The following is a 25,404-nucleotide window of genomic DNA, read 5'->3' on the forward strand; positions in this document are numbered from 1 at the left end:
TTTTGCTCTTGTGTGGTGACAGTTATGGGTTCAATGTTTAGGGGGTGTAATTTTATGAGGGTTACCTTTACAAGACCAGAGGAGATGGCTGACCTAGCATAGTTTAAGGGGAATTCTCGAGATGCTATGTTTGGTGTCTGTGCATTGTACTCAGTATGATCTATAATCTACCTGGGCACTCTGCCCCTCATGCTGAATCAGTAGCAGTGAATTGTTTTACATGTAATCATTTTTGGCACACAGTGCAGAGTGTCCAGGTGACTCATGCTTAGACTGAAATAATAGCTTGATAGAATATTCTGCATCCCCCCCGAAATGGAAAAGTGAGTAAAATTGATCCAGAGGCAATGTCAGAGAGACAAAGTGCCACCAATGACGAGGCTTTATAGTCATTAAATGAATCAGCTAACTCACTTGAGAGTGGATAATGTGGTTGCAAATAATGTATTGGTGAATAAATATGGTGAAATGTAATTGTTGAGCTCTCAGGCTCTAGAGGTATAGGGTGGGGCAAATAAAAGTGCCCCAGAGAACAGCATTCCAGGGTACAAAGAAACACATCAGAGGGAAGGAAATACAGCACTAACCTGACTATAGCAGATGTTGAAAGCTACTAGAATTCATTTTTTGTCACTTCTGGGCCCTGATCAGCATATTGCTGAAGGTGGATCAAAGCTGTACTGCTGTAATTGCTGCAGTCTCATCCGAAATGTACTGCTGCAGTTCTTGAAGGCTATGAGAGTTGTTGCAATACAGTTCAGACTTGAGGGCTTCCCACACAAATTAATCGCACACTGACAGGTCAGGTGACATGGGTGGCCAACTAGGCCCATGACTAGACAGATCTCTGCAAACAATTCTGTCAGGCATAAATATTGTGTAAATGTGTTCCAAGGTTCGGCCGGCTGTATGGGCAGTTACTTCATCCTGTTGAAAGTAATAATAGGTCGTTTCCCACTCCATTAATGCTGCCACAAATGGTTTGAAAATGTTGCCAATGTAACATGCTGAAGACAGCATCTGATTAAAAAATATGGAACTAATAATATTGTGTCCAGGCTCTGCACATCAAATCACAGCCTTCTGATCATGCAATGGTTTTCATGGAAATTATTCAGATTCTCTACTGCCTAGAACCTGTGATTTTGTGGGTTGATATAACCACTCCAGCAAAACCAGGCTCCATCACACATAAAGAACGGATCCATGTCCAAGTCATTCATTGTTATCTCACTGAACAGCCATCCACAAAACTGGAGCATCTACTTGTTTTAATGTATGAACAACAGACACTTGATAGGGATGCATGTGTAGATCCAATTGGAGTATTTGTCTGCACCATCTCTTGTAAAAGGTATCATGTTGATTTGATAGAAATCTGAAGCATTTTTTGGTGAACTTCAGCCACATTTTCTCGTGTGCACGTACATTTCTGAATATTTTTTGATTTGTTCAAAACTGATCCTGTCTGATGACTTTTTGGACTTGGCCTTCCATGAAACTTCAACGCCATTAAACTTTTCAGCAAACAACTGACCACACCATTTAAATGACTTTGTTGTCACATAACTTTTTTATAATGAAGACCCACTGATCCACTGTGAGTACCATCATCCACTTTGCAATGTCCCATTCACACTGATACAGCTCACACTATGCTCTGAAAGGGTCTGAATCACATGGCAGGCATACATGTTGTTTGCACGTCATGCGATGTGGTTATATGCATACACTCACATCCAATCGCATCCACTCATTGAGGCCACTTTTATTTGCCCACCCTATAGATCCAGCTATCACTACCCTTGTTATTCCATTCTCTGGTAAGGCATCTGAGGCTGTGGTCACATCTGTGAAAGATCTTGAGTCATCAGCTAATTTAGGGAGTTGGTCAGAAACGCAGTTATTGCAGTTGCTTCTAGGAATGTTGAAAAATAGTTTTTATCAGGACAAAACTTGGTTTACTCCACTTTCAACACTGAACTTGCATCAGTTTCCTTGATTGTTTAATAGCAATTAAATACATGATGGCAATTAAGTCCAGAGGAATACTGACGCCCAAGTCATGGCATTATAACATGTGTATCATTTATTTATTTATTTATCCCTCTGTAGACAATGTAAATTGTATGGATGTCGTAAAACATCCATAAATAAAATACAAACACAGAGATACATAGATGTACATAATTAGACACATAAATAAGTAAATACATTTTTTGCCTTACTGAGTTCTCCTGTTTGGACATTATATTTCCCTGTTCTACTGAAAATATTGTAAAATGCCTCTTAATTGGAGTAATTAATCATTAGCATAATTGTGAACAAAATTTTTATGTCATTTAGGTAATCATTTATGGTATAAAAACAATAATTTTTTAGAGTATTCCTGAAGGCATGTATTTAAATTTAGTCTTTGATCTCGTGCAGTAGTTTATCGTATAGTTTAATTCCATTATATAGCACACTATCTTGAGTTTTTTTCTATTGAGAGGTATGTGGTGGCGGGACCAGTTTCCTGGGTCGTGATCAGTGTCTTCTTTTAATGTGGATCACTGTTTGCAAAATGTACTCACATGGAACAGTCAAGATTCCCATAGATTTCAGCTTCTCAGGGCAGTGAGTTCTCTTGTTACTTTGTGTCATAATTCAATAGCCCTTTTTTGGTAGCTTTTGTCTGTCCTGCTCATTTGTTCCCCAGAACATTGTCCAATAGCACATCACATCAAAGACTGAACATACACAAAATACAATGTTCTGATGCATGACCCATACACGTGGATTTATTATTCTCAGTGCAAAGCATGCTGAAGTTATTTGTTTCCCAAGGGAAGTAACATGCTCAGTCCAGTTTAATTGTGGATCAACATACATCCCTAGGAATTTTGTTTGTGATTACATACACATATACTTCTTCAGCTTTGTCCTTTAGTACACTTGGTTATATTTGACTGATTAGAATGTTACTGTTATCGGCAAACAATACTGTTTCATTTTGTTTGACACACTGGATAAAATCATTGATATATGTCAAGAAGAGTATTGGGCCAAGCTCACTTCCTTTGGGGACTCCAATATTAATGTACTCTGTGTCAGAAAGGTGTTTTATGGTGTGATTGGAGTTTGCTTGAGAGATCTCTATCCACTGTGCTCTGTGTTTTAGATATGAATGAAACCACTTACTTATTTGCTACCTGTCTTATACCTAGACCTCTGAGTGTATTCAACAGAATTTTGTGGTCTACTGTATCTAAGGCATTGCTGAAGTCAAGAAAGATGCTTGTTTATATGATTACCTGTATCTAGTGCCTCCAGAACACTACTGGGAAGTGCTCTGAAGGATCTTTGATACTCGCTCGAACAGTCAACGGAAATACTGCTGGTTCATAGTGTCCAACGGGCTGTTTGAACAACAAAAATGCCGGGACAAACTGAAGAATCGCATCTTTGATACTGTCTACACAGTCCTTTAGCAAGCACAGAGGAACTTCAAATATATGTACTGACATTTTATTTTTATGGTTCTGAACAACATGGTTTACTTGTTCTGAAGTTGTGGGTCACCGCATCATTGAGTTTGGAACATGGTTCTGTGTTTGTATAGGCTGTACTTTGTCAAATTTGAGTTGTAGCTTGGTAGCTATGTTGCTAAAATCCTAACTTTTAAAGTTTACAATTTTTTTAGCTCATGTATTGTGGTATCATTGTGCTGTGATTGTTCATTTACATGTCTTGTCTTTTTTTTTCTATTTGTCTCCAGTTTGGTGACATTCCCAGCTGCTTTTATTTCATTTTCTGCATTTTTTATAATTTTACCATTTTGAGACTTTTTGCTGTTATTAAAGCTTTTCTTGGTATGTTTTCGTATGTTTGCTAGTATTTTTGAAATTCAGGGTCATGCCGATTGGTTTTTATAATGCTCAAATGTTTGAGTGTTACAGAGGATTTCCTTAACCCATTTGTCACCCAGCAACTTTTGTTTTGAGTTTTTATGACTCATAATACTTTTGGGAACACTTAACCTGAATTTAAATATCAATAAACAGTTTTTGATGTTTCTGAGCAACAATCATACAATCATTTTTAAATGAACACACTGCCATTTGACTGTATTGTTCTTAATTTGATTACGACCCCGGTTTCGTCCTTTTATGCCATTTTCAAGTGACATAAACTCAAGTCACTTGAAAACGGCATAAAAGTGTTCATTAAAAAAATATCCATTTGGATTTTAATCCCTTTTTACTTAGAGAAGATCCTTCTACATGTGAGTATTTCAGTTTTGTTTTGTACTGCTATGCTTAATTTTAAGAACTGACGGAAATGTTCAGTAAGGTCCAGGTTACCTAAAACAACATCACGATTTTCTTTCTCCAAGTCAAGTTAGTGTATGGTCAATGATTCACACTGAATGCTTAGTTACCCTTGTGGTTGTGTTGATCAGTGGTGATGTTCTATAGCTGTACATAGTGTTCAAAAGTATGTTGCAGGACCCATCTGTGTTCAATGCATTGATGTTTAAATCTCCATAAATGAGAATTTTGCCCTTAAAAATAGTAACCATGTTCAATACTTGGTTTAGTTTAGCTATGATATGAAAGTGCCTATGTCAACACTGGTAGAACAGTAAATACATAGTATAGTTCATCCTTGGAACATACGTGGCTTTCTTATCTCTATAGCTGATATTGCTACATGTTCTTATGGCTACATGTTCTTCTCTCAATGAAATAATGTTATTTCTAACTTCATACATAATACCTTCCTTTACATACATACATGATGTGGTGTCACCGCCAGACACCACACTTGCTAGGTGGTAGCCTTTAAATCGGCCGCGGTTCGTTAGTATATGTCAGACTCGCGTGTCGCCACTATCAGTGATTGCAGACCGAGTGCCGCCACACGGCAGGTCTAGTCTAGAGAGACTCCCTAGCACTCGCCCCAGTTGGACAACCGAGTTTACTAGCAATGGTTCACTGTCTACATACGCTCGCATTTGCAGAGACAACAGTTTAGCATAGTCTTCAGCTACGGCATTGGCTATGATCTAGCAAGGCGGCATATTCAGTTACTATGAATGTGTTCTGAACAGATAATATTGTGAATCATGTACCGTCAAGAGCGACATTCGTCATTAATGGATTAAAGTTAAGTATCAAACTATTTATGTCCGCTTTCTGAATTCTAATTCCTTGTCATGTTCCAGACCTCACGTCAGTGTAGTTCTTCCCTCCTCACGCCACCCTGCGTGAGCTAAAATGCGTGCATTTTGGCCTACACTGATAACATGGTGTTAGCTCTTCTGCCAACACAACACATGATCCACCACCTCTCATAGGGATTCTACTATAATAGCATGCTAGATTACATGATCTCAAAGTTGCATGTATAATAGCAGATCCCTATACCAATGTTCTGTTATGGAAACAAGTGAGGTACCAATAGTCTGCAGTACCACTTGAAGGCGATGCATTTTATTTCTTATGAATGGTACATTTTGGTGGAGAACTGAGAAACACTGAGCACTTCTTACTTGGAAATTCCTCGTTTTTCTAGTCTTCACCTCAAAAAATCGTTGGAATGATAAGGAATTACAGTTTTCTTGCCATTCACTTTGCTATCCACTATTGTTTCTGCTGACTCCTTGCATTATTATTATTATTATTATCATTATTATTATTATTATTATTCCTGCTACTGCTGGATCACTCCTACCTTTTTTGAGGTGTTTCTGTTGTTTCTGCAGGGTCTAATGATGACATTGTGACTTAAGGGCTTGGTTTTGAAGATATTTTGATGTTTTTTTCATTTCTCTTTGGTTATTAAGTTTACTAGGTATTCTTTACTCAAACAATTCAGGTGAAGTCCACGTTTTGTCTGGAACCTAAGTCCTATATTACTCATGTCAACACGTTCCGCACTTTTCAAATGTCTGCTGATTTTAGCAAACTGATTAGTGGCACATTGCATCTGTGTATTAAAACATCACTGCCTCACAAGATCGTGCCAATGAGGAACATTCACAACAACATTTGTATGAGATTTTTCAGACACCATTTGAGATTGTGCATATCACTTGCCGTTTCGTTTCTGTAGACTACACTTGCAAACTAAATTGACACTTGGTATGGCAGCTGATAGGAGCGACCGTAAATGTGTATCCCATTTACAGTTACTGCCATTAGCCACTGTGCTGAGTGCCAACTTAGCATGCACACCTAATACTTCATTAGAACCTCCCAAAAGAAGAACAAATACTTCATCATGTAGATTTTTCACCTCTGTAGATCCGACCATCCAGGGGGTTCCTGGTTTCTCTATACCACACAAATGTGCATTAATTTTTTTCTCTTAGTTTATTTGTGACACCACGACCATGGCTGTCTGAAAACACAAATAGTTTGGTATTTGAATTTACAGTCTGGAAGTCGTTTTGTGTCGTTTCATTAAACACTTCAGCACAACTTTGGTCACCGGATTTGCACTGTCCACATATACACTTGATTTCTTCTTTGTCAACGTTGATAAAGTTTCTTCTGCTGCTTTATTTACATCGTCCTTCTCCTCTTCACCTCATTAACGAGAACTGTGTAGGCCTGCACTTCCACAATTATCAGTAGAAAGTACTTACAATTAGTTTTCATGTAAAAAGCTTAAGTTACTTTCAAAATTTAGTACTTTTTTCTTGCTGCTATTGCACAGCACATTTATATCCACTTTTCCATAACCATGCACTATCACGTGTAAATTTCAGTGTGTTCGGTGCACTTTTTTCAAGCTTATCCATTTTTAAAGAACCTATAATAAACTGTAAACTAGTTATGCGTTCATTCGGTTTGCTAATTTTGTGCTTACAGTTTCCATGCAGTTTCTTTTTAACAGCAAGGCTGACTTCTTAACTCTAAAGAACAGACAATTTCATTTCTACAGCAGGTAACTCAAACATTTGTGCTTGTAAAAGTAGTATTCCTTAATCATAATGAGTGTTATTAATTATTATGTAGTTTCTATATCATGTATGCTTATTTTTGCTCTGTTCAAACACAAAAATGCCAGTAAATGTGTTCGATGTTCACTCTATATTTGAAGACAAAATGTGAAGCAAATATTTTGCTGTAGTTGATCTTCAATTAAAGTGACCCACTCACACCCTTAAAGATATGCTTTATGAGTTGAAGAGCTACTTAAATATTTATTTGCAGTACACAATGCACGTTTTTAATGAAAAATAAATACAACACTGGACTAATGTAAATCTATTATGAGATCATTCATATGCTTTAGGAATTAAGGAATCCACAGCTGTTAAAGTATTCATTGCTTCTGCTCAAGTCTTATGTTACATTAAACAGTGTGGAAAATGGCACCTGTGATGTAAAATGGCATTTCCATTAACTAACCATGATCCAAAAAGGGTATTAGTTATCTTCCTAGTAACACTTGGCAAACTGTAAGGTCCCCCCCCCCCCCCCCCCCTCTCCCCCCATGGATGGCAATGTTTGCACTTTATACACTGCAAGCACATTTATTTAAGTTAAAAGACAGTGCAAGGTGACTACACAATAGGAGTAACTTTGTGATCCAATTGCCCATCTTCTAGCAACACAATCAGGTGAATTGTAAGTTAACTATTAAAACTGATGACTGACGTAATACTGAGACTACACTACAAGACCATATCCACCCATACAAGACTCTTCTTATCAACCTCATCCTCATCTCTGTAAATGTTGCATAGATTTCCATTCCATCCAAGTTTCACTACTTTCTTATGGCTCCACCTTGCTCTCTGCATATAGTTAACTGCATCAACATACTATTGTAACCACCATCCCTAGAGAATCTTGGTCTGCTATCACAGAAAACATCATATCTTTCTTTTGCCCTCAAATGCATCACATTTTTTTCCCAGGTCAGTTTTAACCACCTCACTTTCCCAGACTATAAGACAACATCTAAGATTTGCCATTCTAACAGCTGTACCCTACTCCATCTGTCCTATCTCAAATGAAGGTCTCTTGTCTAACTCTACCATGTCATAATTTCTACATCTTTGGCCTGTATAAATTGTATGTCCTTTTTATGTAACACCCTCTTCAAAATTTTCTCCATCCGAAATCATTCCCATACAATTACTAGGAGCCCCTACTTTTATCACCTTTCCTGAGTGGTAAATGTGCTTCGTGTACATCATGTAACACATTTTTCATCACGAAATTTGTTTTTCGTATTCTTTTTATTTGTAAGTAATTAGCTGCTACTAGTCTACCCCCAATCGGCGCAATGTAAACAAGAAAAGAAAAAAACAGTAATGAATCTGGTTCAACGCAATTTTTTATCATTGTGATATGACATTTCTCACCATACACTCCTGCTCATGAGGAGATGCTGACACATGTGAACTTTCCCATGTTGATGTGCAAAGAGATCACAGATCACTGGCATCTGTACTATAGGTGAGAAAAATAAAAACAAAATATTTACAATAATACTGATGTGAGACTGACCCTTGTTAATGAACATAATGGTTCTTACTCGCTGCAGGGTCTGTTTCATCCCATTTCGCCATTAAGTTTTGCACTTCCGACTTTGCTGGAGGTTTTGATAAAACACTACTAGTCTTAAATTCTTGTGCAAACAGTTTCACACAAATTTTACAGTAACAGCGCTTTGCATAACACTGTTGAAGAACATGTATTGTTTTATTGTGAGCACCCTTTTGTGTTGCATTCAACTGGTCACTACAATCCTCAGGCATTTTAAAGCATCAAAATCATGATTTCCAGGACTGTCTGTGGTGTGCAGCTCTTCTGTTAGTTAACAAGGGTCAATCTCACATCATTCTTATTTTCGGGGACAGTTTTATTTTGCAGTCTGTATAAGTGAACATGTTGTTACCAGTTTTGATGTCCAGGAAAGAAGATTATTTATTTTACTTTCATTTGTTCACTCATACATATTTTAGCTTCTTCACACAACTGAAGACATCATGAGTAATATACAAACAACTTTTACAGTAGAAGAACATGGACACATACTCTACAGCCCTACTTATTATTACTAAAATACACACAATCAAAAAACAGATGCATATACAAAGGTGAGCTGCTGACTGTTTCATAATCATACATAACATGATAGAAATGCACACTTTTACACACACACACACACACACACACACACACACACACACACAGAGAGAGAGAGAGAGAGAGAGAGAGAGAGAGAGAGAGAGAGAGAGAGAGAGAGAGAGAGAGAGAGAGAGAGTGTTTACTGAATGAAGATACAACTGGTATTATCATCTGTTTAATAATTGAGATTATGTTAACTATGTAGTAATTTAGATGAGTATCTTCTTAACAGTTTTCAAATTGTTTGAGCCTCCAAGAAACCTTTTCTTTCAGCAACACTTGTTTTTTATGTTTTAAGACATTTCCTGAGACATGATACATAGACTACAAACTGATGTCAGCAAAATTACATAAATTAGAGAGATAAATTAACGAAACTCCAATATTTAGCTGCCTCTTATGCCTTTTCATTAGTTCTGAAAAGGTTGTTTGAAAAAATGTAAGGTTTCTGCAATTTCCAGCAAACAAAAGAGAGTTGAGTGCATCTGCAGTGATATGTCCCCACAAAATAGGATTCTGTTGATATTAAAACAAGAAGACACTTAGTTTAGATAATTGGATAGTTCCAGCAAGCAGTAACATTCTTGCTATCTGTGCTTCAATGTCCAGCACAACAATAAGTGTTGTGCAAGAAATTGTGCAACACATTGGTGATCAGTTTTATAAGAGATAACCAGCACACAGAGCTTCTCATACACAATTCAGTGAATTTATACATGAGTTTATGCTCCTCTGTTTATGGCTGCCTCAGAAGTTCCAGCATCAAGGTGAGTCTGCAGTCCAAGAGGACGGTGTTTACTTTAAGTAAAATCTGCTGCACACTTATTTTGATGACCTAATACAATGAGAGGGATGGGGCACTTCTGTAAATGTCCTTAAGTATTAGCTCATTACAGTGCTAAAACACAAAAATAGTAAGTTTAAAATGTCATAGATGTAGTTTCACTGACATGTTCTGTTCCCCGGTTTGTTCTTTCAGAAACAGCTACTTGGTCTACATTCTCCATTAATAACATCCAAACAGACAGGATGCTAAAATATGTGGATGTGAAGTAAATTGTCCTCGTGGTAAAGAATGCAATTCTATGTTGAGCATAATATTGTACTGAGTGTGAATTGAGAAGATCCATTTCTTTTTGTAACATCATGACCTCTCCTCCACTGTTCCATGAATTGCACCCTTCAATGCTGTAAACTGAGATAACTTCAAGTATCATATGCAGAGCTAAGCACTCTGATCAAGTATCGATTTAATGGCTTCTTTACTTACAGGGGGAGCAGCTATAACCTATGTGTGCAGTATCATACATTCTTTGACTGTGTAACAGAGATAATGTGTTTTCTGCTTCAATTACCTGTTTGGGAAATTATTCTTGCTTCCTCAAAGTTTTAGTGAACTCAATCCAGAAAAGTGGAAGTACCTCTCACAACCCTAGCTCACCAAGGGCACACCACTGGAAAGGTCTGAAAATGGCCTGTAGTAGTTAACAGTTTTAATCTTAGTCATCTGTGGATCACTTTTACAAGGATACTGGACATGCCACGGTATTACAGTCTTTAATAAATAAAATAAATAAATAAAAGGGGAGAGGGGGCACAGGAAGAACATGGTTCACCTGCAGATCAGATCTGACAAGCATAGGTCGCGTATTTAGCCATGGCCTTATAGTAGGATTCATTCTGTCATTTGCTGCAAGGAACTTTAGAAAACCTGAATCAGGATGACAGGAAAAAGATTGGAACCTCCATCCTTCAGTATATCATGCCAGCCTGTTTAAAAACAGTGCAACATGATATGATCAATCGCTAGTGTGTATTACTGTTCTTCTCAAAGAAACTAATGAAAAATGTAAAATTCTGGGGCTACATTGTTCATTTGTTTCTCAATGCTGAACAACACAGACACTATTCATACTGTAGACATACTATTTCATAATGCATACATACATATACCTCCTTTTGTTTTAGTTTCGAGAACATACCTTCACCAAAGAGTCAAGCAGTATATTGCTCCCTCCTACGTATATCTTGCGAAGAGACCATGAGGATAAAATCAGAGAGATTAGAGCCCACACAGAAGCATACTGACAATCCTTCTTTCCACAAACAATACGAGACTGGAATACAAGGGAGAACCGATAGAGATACTCAGGGTACCCTCCGCCACACACCGTCAGGTGGCTTGCGGAGTATGGATGTGGATGTAGATGTAGAGGAAGCTGAAGAGGGTAGTAACTGACCAGTTTCTCACAATAGTCTACCATACACTCTTCCACAGCCACATTAGCTATGGACTGTTGTTGTGGAGACACTCCTCAGGCAGCAAAGATGTGTTGCTATTACAAAAAAAGGCCATCAGGATCATATCCTCTAGCAAAAGACTGGACCACTGTAAGCCTATTTTCACCAGGCTAGGCATAATGACTGTTTTTAGCCAGTATGTGTTTTTCTGCCTCATTTATATAAAAAAATCAAAGGAATTTTAGCATAAGACAAGAAATACATAATCATGACACTCGCTGTAAGAGGAACATTGAAGTGCCAAGGTGTCGCCTATCAAGTACACAAGACAGCTTTCAAACAGTCGCCCTAAAAATGTACAATCAACTGCCTCCAGAAGTGAAATCCCTGCCACCTGAATTATTTCGGAAAAAAATTGCTCAGGACTTGAAACAACATCCACTATATTCCTTGGAAGAGTTTTTCAACAGCAGTTCTAGTGAATGGTCAAAATAATAAATATTGTTATGTTTTATATATGATTTGGCCTAAATTTAATCTTCCTTTTATGTTAACTGCACATTTAATATTGTGTTTTACTTAAAGTACATATTTTGCCAAAATGAAACTTTGTTTGTGTGATCTACATGGTGTTGTAAACATTTTGCTTTATTGTATTTTCATTTTCTGCTATGAAGTTTTACTTTGCTGTTTAGTTATATTTCATTCCCTCTATGTTCTATGTGTTTTTGTGCACTGCATAAATATTTTCTTTTATTTGTAGTATAAAATTTGTATATGGTGTTGTATAAATGTTGGTTGATAAACATTGTATTTGTGACGCAGTCTGTCCAGCCATGGCTGGTAAATGACGAAGATATAGTAATAAAGTAATACACAATCAGCTAAAATCAGGTACATAGTGACAAATTTCAGTTTCCGTTCTGTGTACTGTAGCTTCCCATTTGCCTGCCTGATAATCTGAAGCAGCACTGTCCATCTTCAGTAAAATTTTGAGGTCATTGTTCAAAGGTTTTAATGATGTTATATGCATCTGGGAAATGAAATGAAAGTTAACAGGTGAAAATTTGTGCCAGTCCAATTCCACAAAACAAAACAAAATGTTAACACATGAGATTGTGGTTTGAAAAGGCAGAGATATTTTTGTTATAATGTCAAGTTGGACACATATATTTCAAAACGACACAACACATATAAGTCACTGAGCAAGTTGACAAAGCAAGACATGTGAACACGGTAACATTCGAATGAGCACTGAGTCCAAGTCTAACGGCTACTGGCTGGCTGGCCACTTAAGTGGCCCGGCTGCTGCATGGCTGGCACACAGCGCCGCATGTAGAGGACGCGCGTAATTGCGCGGCGCACTTTGAATGATCGGCGAGTCACAACAATTTTATTGTTAATTGCATATGTTAAATCTCCATTCGATGTGATGCCCATATGCCCTCTTACGGAAGGGCCTCTTTAACTACAGGGCACCCCTCTACTGGTTGACGTCTGAGCTAACAATGCTGCATCAATAACCTTCCCATCTACCGCATACTACTTCCAGTGGAGTATATCCTTCATTGTGCCCAACAGACAGTAGTCAAACGTGTGAGGTCTGGGCTATAAGGTGAGTGAGGAAGACCAGTCCAATCAAGTTTTGTGGGCTCCTCTGTGGTGCACAGACTTGTGTGAGGCTTTACGTTGTCATGGAGAAGGAGAAGTTTGTCAATTTCCTGATGGTAGTGTAATACACTTCAAAGTTGATCAATGGACTGTGAGGAAGAACATCAAACAGAATAGCCTTTTCAGATACCCAGAAGACTATCACCAGTAGACAGTGACACCATGACTTTAGCGGTAAAGGTTCCAGATTTGTACTTTTTGTTCAGAAGAGAGGTCGTGAGGCACCACTCAATGGACTGCCATTTTCTTTCTGATTCAAAATGATGAAGCCACATTTAATTGCCTGGGACGATGTTAAAAAAGAATTGCCACAATCAGCCTCATAATGTTTTGCTTCGTACATCAAACACCAGGAAAGAGGAAAGATGGGTAGAAGACCCATAGCTTCGACAAACATGACGATGAGAATATTCCTCTTAATAATTGAAGAATTTCACCTGGAACTAGGAAAAGTGATTATCACAATGGGAGGTGAAGAAAACAAGTGTAACATGATAACAAACTTATTAAATGAATTGGACAAGATTTACTGAAGGATTCTTCAAAATTCAGCATACTCAGGACACCCGAAATGTCCTGGTTTTTGATTGATGCCACAGCTGGAACTCAAGCTTTCACACCTAGAACTGGAAAATTGGGAGCACTTTTTCTAAAAATAACTGTTGGAGGAAACTCATTCATGTCTCTGAAGACAATACATATTGGCTCTGTTGTGGTAATAATACTACAAATTTCTTCTGACAAATTAAATGGGATGATCTGGATATAAAGTTAACTAGTGAAGCCACCCAAGCTCAGTGCAGCTATATCAGGCACCTTTTAGTTGAGGGTAGAATGAGCATGCTTAATGTTGTTTCAACCACTTTGGGAATCCTTCCCTCAAATCATAGGATGTAAATGATAAAAAATGTGACAAACCGATGACATAATATATGCAACAAGATAGTTAACTTCTGAGGCATGTGTTTTCATGCATGTGCAGAACCTTGGAATGTTGGGAATTATATTGGTAAAGACAAGACTTTTTTTAGAGACAGATTCTGCGAATATACTTCTTGGTAAATGGGTGAAAAAATCATTGCACAATATGGTGTTGAAACAGTTGGGACCAAATCAGAAGTAAACAATCTGGTTAATGCCTTTCACAATGTTGCGAAACAAACAACGACATGTTTGAGCAATCATTTTGGTGCTAAAGCAAAATTTTGACTGGAGAAAGAAGGAGTCAGGTAACTTTGGCGAATCACCCAAAAAGAAAACTGAAGAACCATCATCAGTTATTAGGTTTTTTAATCCACTTATTCACTACTTTTGCTTCATACATCAAACACAAGGGAAGAGAAAAGAAGGATAAAAGAGCCACAGCTTTGGCCAACATAATGATGGGACTGTTCCTCTTAGTAAGTAAGGACACCTGGAACTACGAAAAGTGATTATCACAATAGGAGGCAAAAAAGAGGGTGTAACATCACAACAAACTGTCCAGTTAATCTGATAGGATTCACCAAAGGGTTCTTCAAAATTCAGCATACTAAGAACTCCACAAAACGAAATGAATGCTTATCACCAAATTGTTTTGCTGTAGTGCACTGGTTTTTGTTTGATACCACAAATCGAACTCAAGCTTTCACATCAACCACTGGTAAGCTGGAATATTTTTTCCAAAAATAACTGTTGCAGGGAACTCTTTGATGTCTCTAAAGAGAATACAGATTGGCCATGTTGTGTTAATAGATACTGCTAATCTCTTCCAACGAATTAAATGGAATGATCTGGATATAAAGTTTACCAGCAAAGCCACCCAAGCTTGGTACAGCTATATCAGACATCTTGAAGTTTAGGATAGAAAATACAGGGTGTAACAAAAAGAATCATCTGATTTTTTAAAAATCATAGCTATTATGTTATTTGAGATAAGCGCACGAACGACTTACTGTTGGAAAGTATGAACTCTTGAGTTTTACATGGTTCCTGCTAGGTAGCAGCAGTGTGTGCCCACTTCAATTTTAGTAAAAATGGTGTCGTCAGGACCACAGAAAGCATCTTGTGTTCTGCGTTTTGTGCAGTGCGGGTCAATAATAACTGTTCAGCGTGACGTGTACTAGGTATGGTGTGGATCCTCCTACAGCACAGAGCATTAGACAATGGCACAACAATTCCAAGAAACAGGTTATTCATGTAAAGGCAAATCACTGGGCCATTCCCGGGCATCTGACACAGACATCAAATGCATCCGGCATCGGTTTACAGTGAGTCCGCAAACATCTGCTCTGTTTGTCGTGCAGCTCGAGATGACCCTGTTGCGTCGGCATTTACACATGAAACTATGCAAAATTCAGCTACTGCATGCTCTCATAAAGGTGACAAATAACTGTGTGTGGAGTTTGGTAATTCTGTTCTTGGAAAGCTGGAAGATTGCAGTTGTCTTCCACACTTACTGTTTAGTAACAAGACAACATTGCCCCATAATGTGAGAACATGGGCTACGGAACAACCCCATGAAGTCGTACGACATGAGAGGGATTCTTCCTAAATCTAATGTTCTTTCGCAGTTTCACAGGAAAGGTGCATGGTCCATTTTCCTTTGACAAGAACACTGTTACAGAAAGCACATATCTTGATATGCTTGGAAACTTTCTTTTCCCATGGTTGGAGACTAATTTTAATGACTTAGCTTTCTTTTCCCACAGTTGGAGACTGATTTTAATGGCTTCATTTATCAACAGGATGGGGCACTGCCACACTGGCATCTAGATGCACAGGAATTTTTAAATCAAAGGATAACTGACCGATGGATCGGTTGCACTGTACCAAATGATTTAGCCTTGCATTATTGGCCTCCAAGGTCATTAAAGCTGACTGTATGTGATTATTTCTTGAGGAGGTTTATAAAAGACTGTTTATGTGCCTCTGTTACCAATGACAATGAACGAACAGAGGCATCGCATAACAGCAGCTATGGAAGCTGCAACTCAAGACATGCTCACCGCAGTGTGGGAACTATTTGAATACTGCATTGACATATGCCATGCATCTCAAGTGGGGCATATTGAACACCTATGAAAAGGAATGGAAAGAAACTTTTAAAGTTTCCCATTCAACAAAAATTCATTGTATATGTTTATTAGTTTCAGAAATACAGATGTGCCACATCAGAAGATTCTTTTCAATACACCGTGTGTATCTGTTCCAGTGCAGGCATACTAACGGGTATGCTTAATGTTGTTTCAACCAAAGAGGGACTCCTTGCTTTCAATCTCATGTTGGATCAAGATAAAATGAGAGTGATCCCTCTTTGATCAGGTGACAATTCAAAGACAAAATATATGCGAGAGGACCAGTTAACTACTGAGGCTTGTTTTTTCATGTATTTGTAGAGCCCTTAAGTAAAAACAAAATATTCTTTTTTAGGTACATGGATGACAAATTCTTTGCACAATATGGTGCTGAAACAGTTAGGATCATATCAGAAGGAAACAATCCGTCTTATGACATTTACAATGTTACAAAACAAACAGCTACATGTTTGAGCACTCTTACTATCAATCATACGTGTGTGGAAGTAAGATTTCAATTGGGGATAGAAGGAGTCAGGAGACTTTGGCAAATCAACAAAAAAGAAAACTGGAGACTGACCATCAGTTACAAGGCTTTACTCATGTCTGAAGGAGGCAAACCCCATTGGAATCCATGTAACTGTCATTTACAAGAATTTCCCTTCAATGAAAGGACTGCAAATTGCTAAAAATGTTGACCCAACAGCAAGTACATAAAAAAAAAACTCTTCATTCAACAATGGAAGACTCTGCCTCCACAAGAAACTATAATTCCCTCTTAGAGAATTCATTACTCCTGGAAAATGTTCTAAATTGGTGGCGGTGGGGAGGGGGTGTCAAACCGTTTAATCAAGAAACAATCCAAAAGAACACTGGTTCAATAAAAATATTCGACCAGCCTTCAAAAACTTGCATGGTTTTTCATCCTATAAGATACGTTTCAAATGTGTGTCTCATTTCTCAATAAATATCATTCTCTAATTTACATTATAGTGGGCAAAATAATGACGAATTTCATGAGCACCAATCCAAACAGTCTGGCAAAAGGGAGACAAACATTTTGTCCATTCCTCAAACAAAGTATAATGGTTGCCCAAGCAAACACGAATTTGTATGATTCTTAGTATGAAATGAGCAACACCTACTATGACATGTTTAGAGTGGGTAAGAGCATTTATGGCTCTCTTCCACAAGACATCAATAGTCTATAAAAGAATGAGAGAGGGGGAGAGAGGATGATTACCAGAGTAATGTGTGGCAAGAAGAGTAAACAGAAAATATATGTGACCTGACATAATAGAGGAATCACTTACAGAAGTTATACTAGGAAAGTATTCATCCACTTATTCGCTTGTTTTGCTTCATAAATCAAACACAAAGAAAGATGAAAGAAAGACAGAAGAGCAATAGCATCAACCAACATGATGATGACAATGTTCCTCTTAATAACTGAAGAGTTTCACCTTGAACTACGGAAAGTGATAGAAGGGTCCATTATTGCAATACCAGGTGAAGAAAAGGAGTGTGAGATAATAACAAACATTCAAGTGAATTTAACAGGATTCACTGAAGGGATCTTCAAAATTCAGGGTACTGAGGATGCCACCAAATGGAACGAATGTTTAGCACCAAGCTGTTTTGCTGCAATGCACTGCTTTTTGTTTCATGCCACAGCTAGAGCACAAGGTTTTGCACCAACCACTGGTGAACTGGGTGCACTTTTACCAGTTTTAAAATTTGAGGCGTGCTTATATACTTTGTAAGGCTGCTTGTATTCAACGAGTCCACATCCTTATGAGTAAGAGCTTCATTTCAAAAGCGGAAGGTCTCTTATCAATACTCATTGCCAGTCTTTTATTTTCATTCACATATAATTCTAACAACAGTCATTATAATTGCACAGATTATCACTATTTAATGGTTCATTTATTATTTTCACAATCCTTATCACTGATAAAGTGTTTGCAAGATACCAATGATTCATTTAGATCAAGGATGAAAAATAGTATTCGATAAGTATGCAATATTATGATAATATCATCAAATTTCTTGGAATGGCAGGGTATTACAGACACTATATACAAAGCCAAGAGTAAACAACCGTTGACTTTTGCGTTTATTATGGAAGGGAATCATGGAGTTGAGAGGCACATAATGAATTTGAAAGTGTAAAGTGGGCACTATCAGAATCACCGATAATGCACCATCTGGTGATGGGTGAACCATTCAAAATTTCAACCAATGCATCACACTATGGTACGGCCGCAGAACTTTTCCAAGGTGAATAGGGTTTGGAAAGTATGGACCATAGGTCATAGCTTTTGCTAGCCAGAGTCTCAAAAAACATGAATTGAAGTATTCAGCCACAGAAAAAGAATTATTGGCCTTAGTAAGGAGTATACAAAAATTCCAAACACCCATATGGGACTCCGAAATATGTTTATACGGATCACCAAGCTCTGTCATTTTCAATGAATAGTCTATTACTATACAGTAAATTGATGCGGAGGATGTTGTTTCTTCAAGAATATGACACTGAAACGCAGTATATAAAGGGTTTGGAGAATATTGTACCCAACGCCTTGTCTCTGCTACCAGTAGGTATGAAAGAACTAAAGCACACAGAAGGACCTGGTGTAATTTTTGAAAATAATATTTTAACACTAGAATATCCACTTAACAAGGTGCAAGGAATGGCTCAGTAAATAACAAACAACATCCAACATGATCCTTATTTTACAGATGTTTTTGCTATGTGCATTAGGAAGTAATTGCCTCCTAATCAAGATGGAAAGTGGCAGATTATAGGACATAATTTGTTCTGGGGAGACAGTAAGATAACCCAACATTGACGTTTATGGATACCGAATTTCGTAAAAGACGAGTTAGTGTGGTATGTTCATAAGGGGTATGGACACTTCAGTATAAAGAAATGTATTGCTCATATGAATAAGTTCTATTAGTTTAAAAAGCTAGGACATAGAATAACATCTTTTATTAAAACTTGTGAAATTTTTCAAAAGGTGAAAGAGAGTAATACGTTAAATACAAAATGTATCCAATCATTCCTAAAGCCTTATATGACCTAACAGCTGCAGATTTCTTTGGACCAATTCCAAAAGGAAAGGGTCAAGTGGCATACATTTTTGTCCTCATAGAGTGTTGGTCTAAGTATGTTAAGTTACTAAGAAAGCAAACACACCAAAGTAATACACTGCCTCGGGTCTGTAAGATACCGGATTGTTCCTATTCATTATAAAACAGAATGACAGATGGGACTGGTAGACATACTCACCAGTAATTGTGAATTATGTATGACACCCATAATTGTGTAATGAACAGAGTATTGAACAGTGAATTGAAATAGGTGGGCCAAACATAAACTTTTGGCCATCCACAAAACCGAACTAAATATAAAACTGTAGTGAGTCTGTACATAAACAGTGGACTTGATTACATACACCCTCACTAGGAGGCCCCTGTGACGGTGTGTCACATAAATATTGACATTTTGTAAACCATAGTATTTTATGAATACAATTAGTATAAAAGATACAGTTAATGTTCTTGAAACAACTGATATGCAGCGGTCATTTAAGAGTAGCATCTTTATTTAATGTCTATGAAAATAAAAACGGATCAAAAGAGATGCGATTGTATGGCCGAGGAGGAAGGACGTATTTTATAGTACACACATTGTTTTGTTTCGCGATACGAAAGGTAGCCATTGAGCGGCTACACATATTTTATGTAAGTTATTCTGAATTCTACTAAAATAAAATATTATTGTTATCACAAAATGAATTTCTTTGTAATAGTTGTCACCTCAAATGCACACAGTGGCTAATTATTTTTAATAAGCATTTTTTCAGTAATTTGCACTGTGGGAAGCACATCTGATGCAACCTCTGGTCGACCATTACACGCAGAAGTATTACTTTATTTTTCAATGTTAACAGTAACAGTAAATGCAAGAGATTTCGTTGCAAGAACTATTTTAAATTGCAACAGATAATTAATTTACGTTAAAGTTCATTTTTTAAATTATACAGATTTTTTAAGCTCAGTGAGTTTTATCTTGGCCGCTCCACGGCAACAATCGAAATTCTCTCGGGCCTTGCTTTGCAATCAATAAATAGAAATTAACAAAATTACATTCAATTCAGTTAACGGCAACTATATTTTAGAAACTACATTCAAAATCTAAAGTTTGTACGTGAATAACAGCGGCCCTTCAAGAAGCAGTTTCATTTTGACTTATGCACGTAAGTAAAAGTGATAAGAAAAGATAATATCCCTGAGAGAAAGGATCATGCTCTAACAAAAGAAAAATTCATGCTGATAAATTAAAAATAAAAATATATAAAATGTATTTTTTTTTATGGCACTGGCGTAACAACTCCCATGAAAAACATACATCATGGGCAACGAAAATAAAAGACTGTACTTATTTTAAATGAGTTACCGCATTTATCAATTGGCCTAACGCCTTTGAAGGTAATAAGTAAACCCTTTGTTGTAGAAACCCTTAATAAATGTTTCATGTGACCCGAGCAACCTGTAGACAACTTCCAACTTAAAACAGGAGTTAGTTTGTAAGAACATACTGCACAGAGCAAAACAACAAGTGGGCAAATATAAAAAGAAGGCTATTGAACCCCAATATAAGGTTGATGATTTAGTACTTGTGAAGCAGCATCTTCAGAGCTCAGCCTTAAACAAAGAAACACACAAATTTTTTCAGGCGTATGATGGACCTTTCCATGTACAAACAATAATTCATCTTAAGACATATTGTTTCACTTCTTCAATCGTAGCAACCATTTCTACTTTTTCCTTTCTTACTTCTTTATTGAGTACCAGTCTACCTTTCACTCCGCATACACACAAAGACACCAACAGGAAAAGTACAGTTTTGAGATAATTTGAGAACCATCAAGTGTTGTAGGGGGAAATATGTTCACATGAGGAAGTATGCGCACATTATTAGTTATGCTGACAGTTCCACATCGCATATAAGCATGTACAGGGATATGCTTCTATATGTAAGAACTATGAAGATTAAGGTTTATTATGATAGTATTACATTGGTATGTGTACATTGGAGAAGGAGGTACACATTGTAGTTCATTATGAACATGCTACAACGTATACGTAACTGTACAGAAATATATTTGGATTCAGAAAAAAAAACTAGGATGATTTTGTGTTGTTATATAAAGTACACTAAAATATACATCACGTACAACTAAGGAGGTGTGAGTAATTAGTAGAGCAAGCCAGAGGAGAATGGATTGTGACAATCATTCAAGGAATATCAGTCTAACAACTATTCTGATGAATTGTAGGATAGTGGGACATGTACAGCATAAGTAAGAGTATTATATATTTAAATCTACATATATATGTGTGGTGTCCATTGGAAGTCTAGGAATGGGAACTTAATGTAGGACTCTAGGATACGAAGCAAATTATTAAGAAGCACGAGTGGAGAGTGAGGTGGATTTTAATATGTCCAACTAGTTTTGAGTTTTAGTATACATAAAGGGGTATACTAGGGCAATGAACTATAAAGCCTACTCAGGAAGGAGAAGAAGGGTGCACCCAGCACTTACTTGGATGGAAAAGGGCAGGTAGGCAGACCCAAGAAGGGCTGACCTATACTGTGTGGGCAGGGACATCAAGAAGGGGATTGACATGTACCGTAGTAGCATAGGAATTTAAAGTGGCTTACCTACCAAAATGGTATATTCATACATTCATAGGGTCAACCCGTAGGTAAGGTGCCTAAAGCAAAATGGGAGTATTGTGACAGAAGCCACACATTTAGTAGAGATTGTCCTGGTAAGTTTGGATTCTCTATTCCACTCGCTTTGTTATGTTTTATGTGAATTTACAAGTGCTGAAAAGAGAATTTTCATATACCCAGAGTTCCTCCAGGCTACAAGCTACTGCAGGGAATGAAAATGTTAAGTGTTAAAAAACAAAATAGTTCAGGTAATTATACTAAATAATGATGTAATCAAAAGTCTATGACACCTGGAGTATGTGATTGGAAGTCAGAAATGCTGTGAGATGGTCAGATAGTTAGTATCAAAATGAAAAAAGAAGAGATATGTATTAAATACATGATTGCTAGAACAAAGGTTACGTAAATTAACTGAAATGTAAATTAGCGTTATGTGGATACGATCTTGATGTACATAATGAACATATAAAAAATATCGGGGGTTCGAGCTAAAGTTAGTGCCTCGAGAATTTCGACGCCCCTCGGCTTTCCACCGTCTCGAACATCCGATATTTTACGTACTAGAGTGAGAGACGGGAGAGTGTCTACCTCATGCTGATTTTTTTGTTCGACGCAGGCAAGTGGTTGCCCCACTCGCCACAGAAGCTATATGCCCATCACAAGGAGTAAGCGTGCCTTACTCAGTGATGGTGCTACATCGGTCATTATTGTGAACAGTTGAATTATGTTTTAAGAAATGAAAAAGATACTTACTTACTTCTTGAGATTCTGATGGTGGGCTTGCGAGAACTTCTGGAACTGAATTTATTGTAAAAGTACTCAATAGTTCTGATGGTCCACGAGTCATAGGACTTACGAAATATTGTTTATTTATGTGAAAACTATTCTATGGTGTTCTGTTTGTGAAAGTGAAAATATAGTGGGATTGATTTAAAAGTGTCTTGAGTGTACAGAATCATTTGGTGAGCAGAGAAAATTTCTCCAAACAGCATTGCATCTTCGGAGAAGAAGTTGATACAGCTGGCTATCCTGAAAAGAAGATCGGCAAAACATCTCCAAGTAAGTCCAATGATGAAGGGGATGTATGAGTCTTGCACATTAGCACCACACGACTTCCTCTAATCGCTGGAAACTGCCAGAATGCATGTGGTGTGTGTGTGTGTGTTTGTTGCAAGTGGAGAAAATACAGGGAATAAAAGAAATAATAGTCATGAACTTCGCAAGCAAAGTTTTAACTAGGAGCAAACACTCTTATTCTGTCACAGAACAGGAAGCATTAGCGGTAGAGTGGGCTATGCATAAATTTCACAACTACATTTACGGGAAAGAGGTGAAGGTATTTTTTGACCACTAAACCTTAAGCTTCCTGTTGATGCGTAAGTTACTACAAGTCCAATTAGCAAGATAGGCACTTGCATTACTTGAATATACATTTCAAATAATGTATAATAATGGAAAAGACAACGTAGTGGCAGATGCATTATTCAGGCTGCCTTAGGGTTTGCCTGAATTTACCAAACTGATAGGGCAAGAATCCGAGTTTAAGGTATTACTGGTCAAAGATACAGTACAGAGAAATCAATTCGTTAGAATGTGTAAAAACATGGCACAGATTCAAGACTTGTTGCGGGGAAGAATCAAACAATTCTTCCATCGAAATTCAGACCCTGAGCTAATTAAAAAATATAAGGTAGAAAATGACATTCTAGTCCATAAGGAGGGTAGTAATTCCGACAGTTGATGTGTTTGTATACCTGAACAATGTGTAGAAAGCCTTGTGTGGCTCACTCATCTTTTATGGGGCCAGACAGGCATAGAAAAATGTAAGAATATTATTGATAAATACTGTTATTTCTGTTATTTTGCAGGCATGATAACATACAACATATAAAATCTTAAGAACTTGTACTATTTGTCAAAAGCCAAAACAGGCCCAACAGATCCACTACAAATGTGCTTCACCCGATTTTATCCATGGGACCACATCATTTGGTATCTGTGGATGTAGCAGGGCCCTATCCCACACCATGTAGTGGGGATCAAACATCTATTTGCAGTTTATGATACATTCTTCAAATATTTGAAATTATATCCATTAAAGACATCCACAGTGAAACCCATGACGCAGAAAACCTTGAATGATTACATTCCCAATGTAGGCAAGCAGTGAGCAATTATACCTGATAATGCTCAATACTTCACAGGGCATACATAGAAAGCGTTTTTGGCTGAGCATGGTATAAAGCACATCATGACAGCCGTATACCATCCGGAAGCAAGTCCCGTAGAATGGGCTTTTAATGAACTCAATAGATTTATTACAACATATGCATCAAAACAACACATCAAGTGGGTGGAATTGGTACCACTATTTGAAAATATTCATCATAACCTGCCATATTCAGCTACTGGTTATATACCAAATGAAATAATATTCGATAAAATAGAAAAGAAAGACTGGATAAATCCTTTATCCAGGTTTCCAAGGGCATCTAAGCCTCAGGAGGTAATAACTGGTGAGGTGGCAAACAACCTTACAAAATGTACAGAAGGAAGAAAGAAAAAAGAAGACCAAAATATTTAAAAAGAAAGATAATACAATATAAAACTGGACACCCCACATCATCCCAAATCATCGCTATTGAAAAAAACAAACAAGAAATGACAGATGTTCGACATTGGGCAATACAAAATAATTAGCTTACCACATAAGTGCAGCTTTCTCTTGTCTAACATAGGCGGAGACAAGTTTAAAGGACTATACCCTTATAAAGACATCAAACTGTATTTAAAATGATTCATAATGATAATATGGATATAAGATTTTCTTTGCATTTTTGATGTATTTTTCATGTATATAGTAGTATAGAAAGAAATTGTTATCCATGTGAGTGTACTTGATAAAAGAACAATATTACTCGCTTTTCAAAGATGCATAGGAAAGACATTAGTTACTGAACGGTGTGAAAAAGGAACACATGTTCGTGAAACTGAAGTAGAATAGTGAATAAAAGTGGAATCTATTTTATTGAGAACATTTGATTTAATTACATACTGTAATGTAAAGTTAGGACTATTATTTCATTGGAAGGTTCGGCTTGTGAAAGACTGCTGTGCATATTCCCGTGTTACAGGAAAGTAAGCAAGTTTAATTTTCTTAAATATATAATACTCATTTATTGGATAATTTTTCAACTACTCGAGTAAAAAGAAAGATGACCACGAGTAAAACCCATGTTAAAGGGAAACACCCTGGATCATTAGTAAAGCAGACTTTGATGAAAGAATTTTAGAATCAACCGAGCAGGGATATGTCATGCCATTTCACCCCATTACTTTGCTAGGTTTTTGGACCCACGGCTAAACTTAGATTTGGCTTGAGAAACGCACATTAGGCACCGTGTAACACAGGCAAATGCACGGAAATCCTGAGAGAATACAAAAATATATGCAATTTATTGGGTATAATATGATAAAACCATTATAATTGTAAAGTCAGGCCAGAGTCTGAGTAGAAGTCCTGATGATCTATTGGTCAGACAAATGTGACATG

This window comes from Schistocerca gregaria, chromosome 5, assembly GCF_023897955.1.
Source record: "Schistocerca gregaria isolate iqSchGreg1 chromosome 5, iqSchGreg1.2, whole genome shotgun sequence".
Lineage (NCBI taxonomy): Eukaryota > Metazoa > Arthropoda > Insecta > Orthoptera > Acrididae > Schistocerca > Schistocerca gregaria.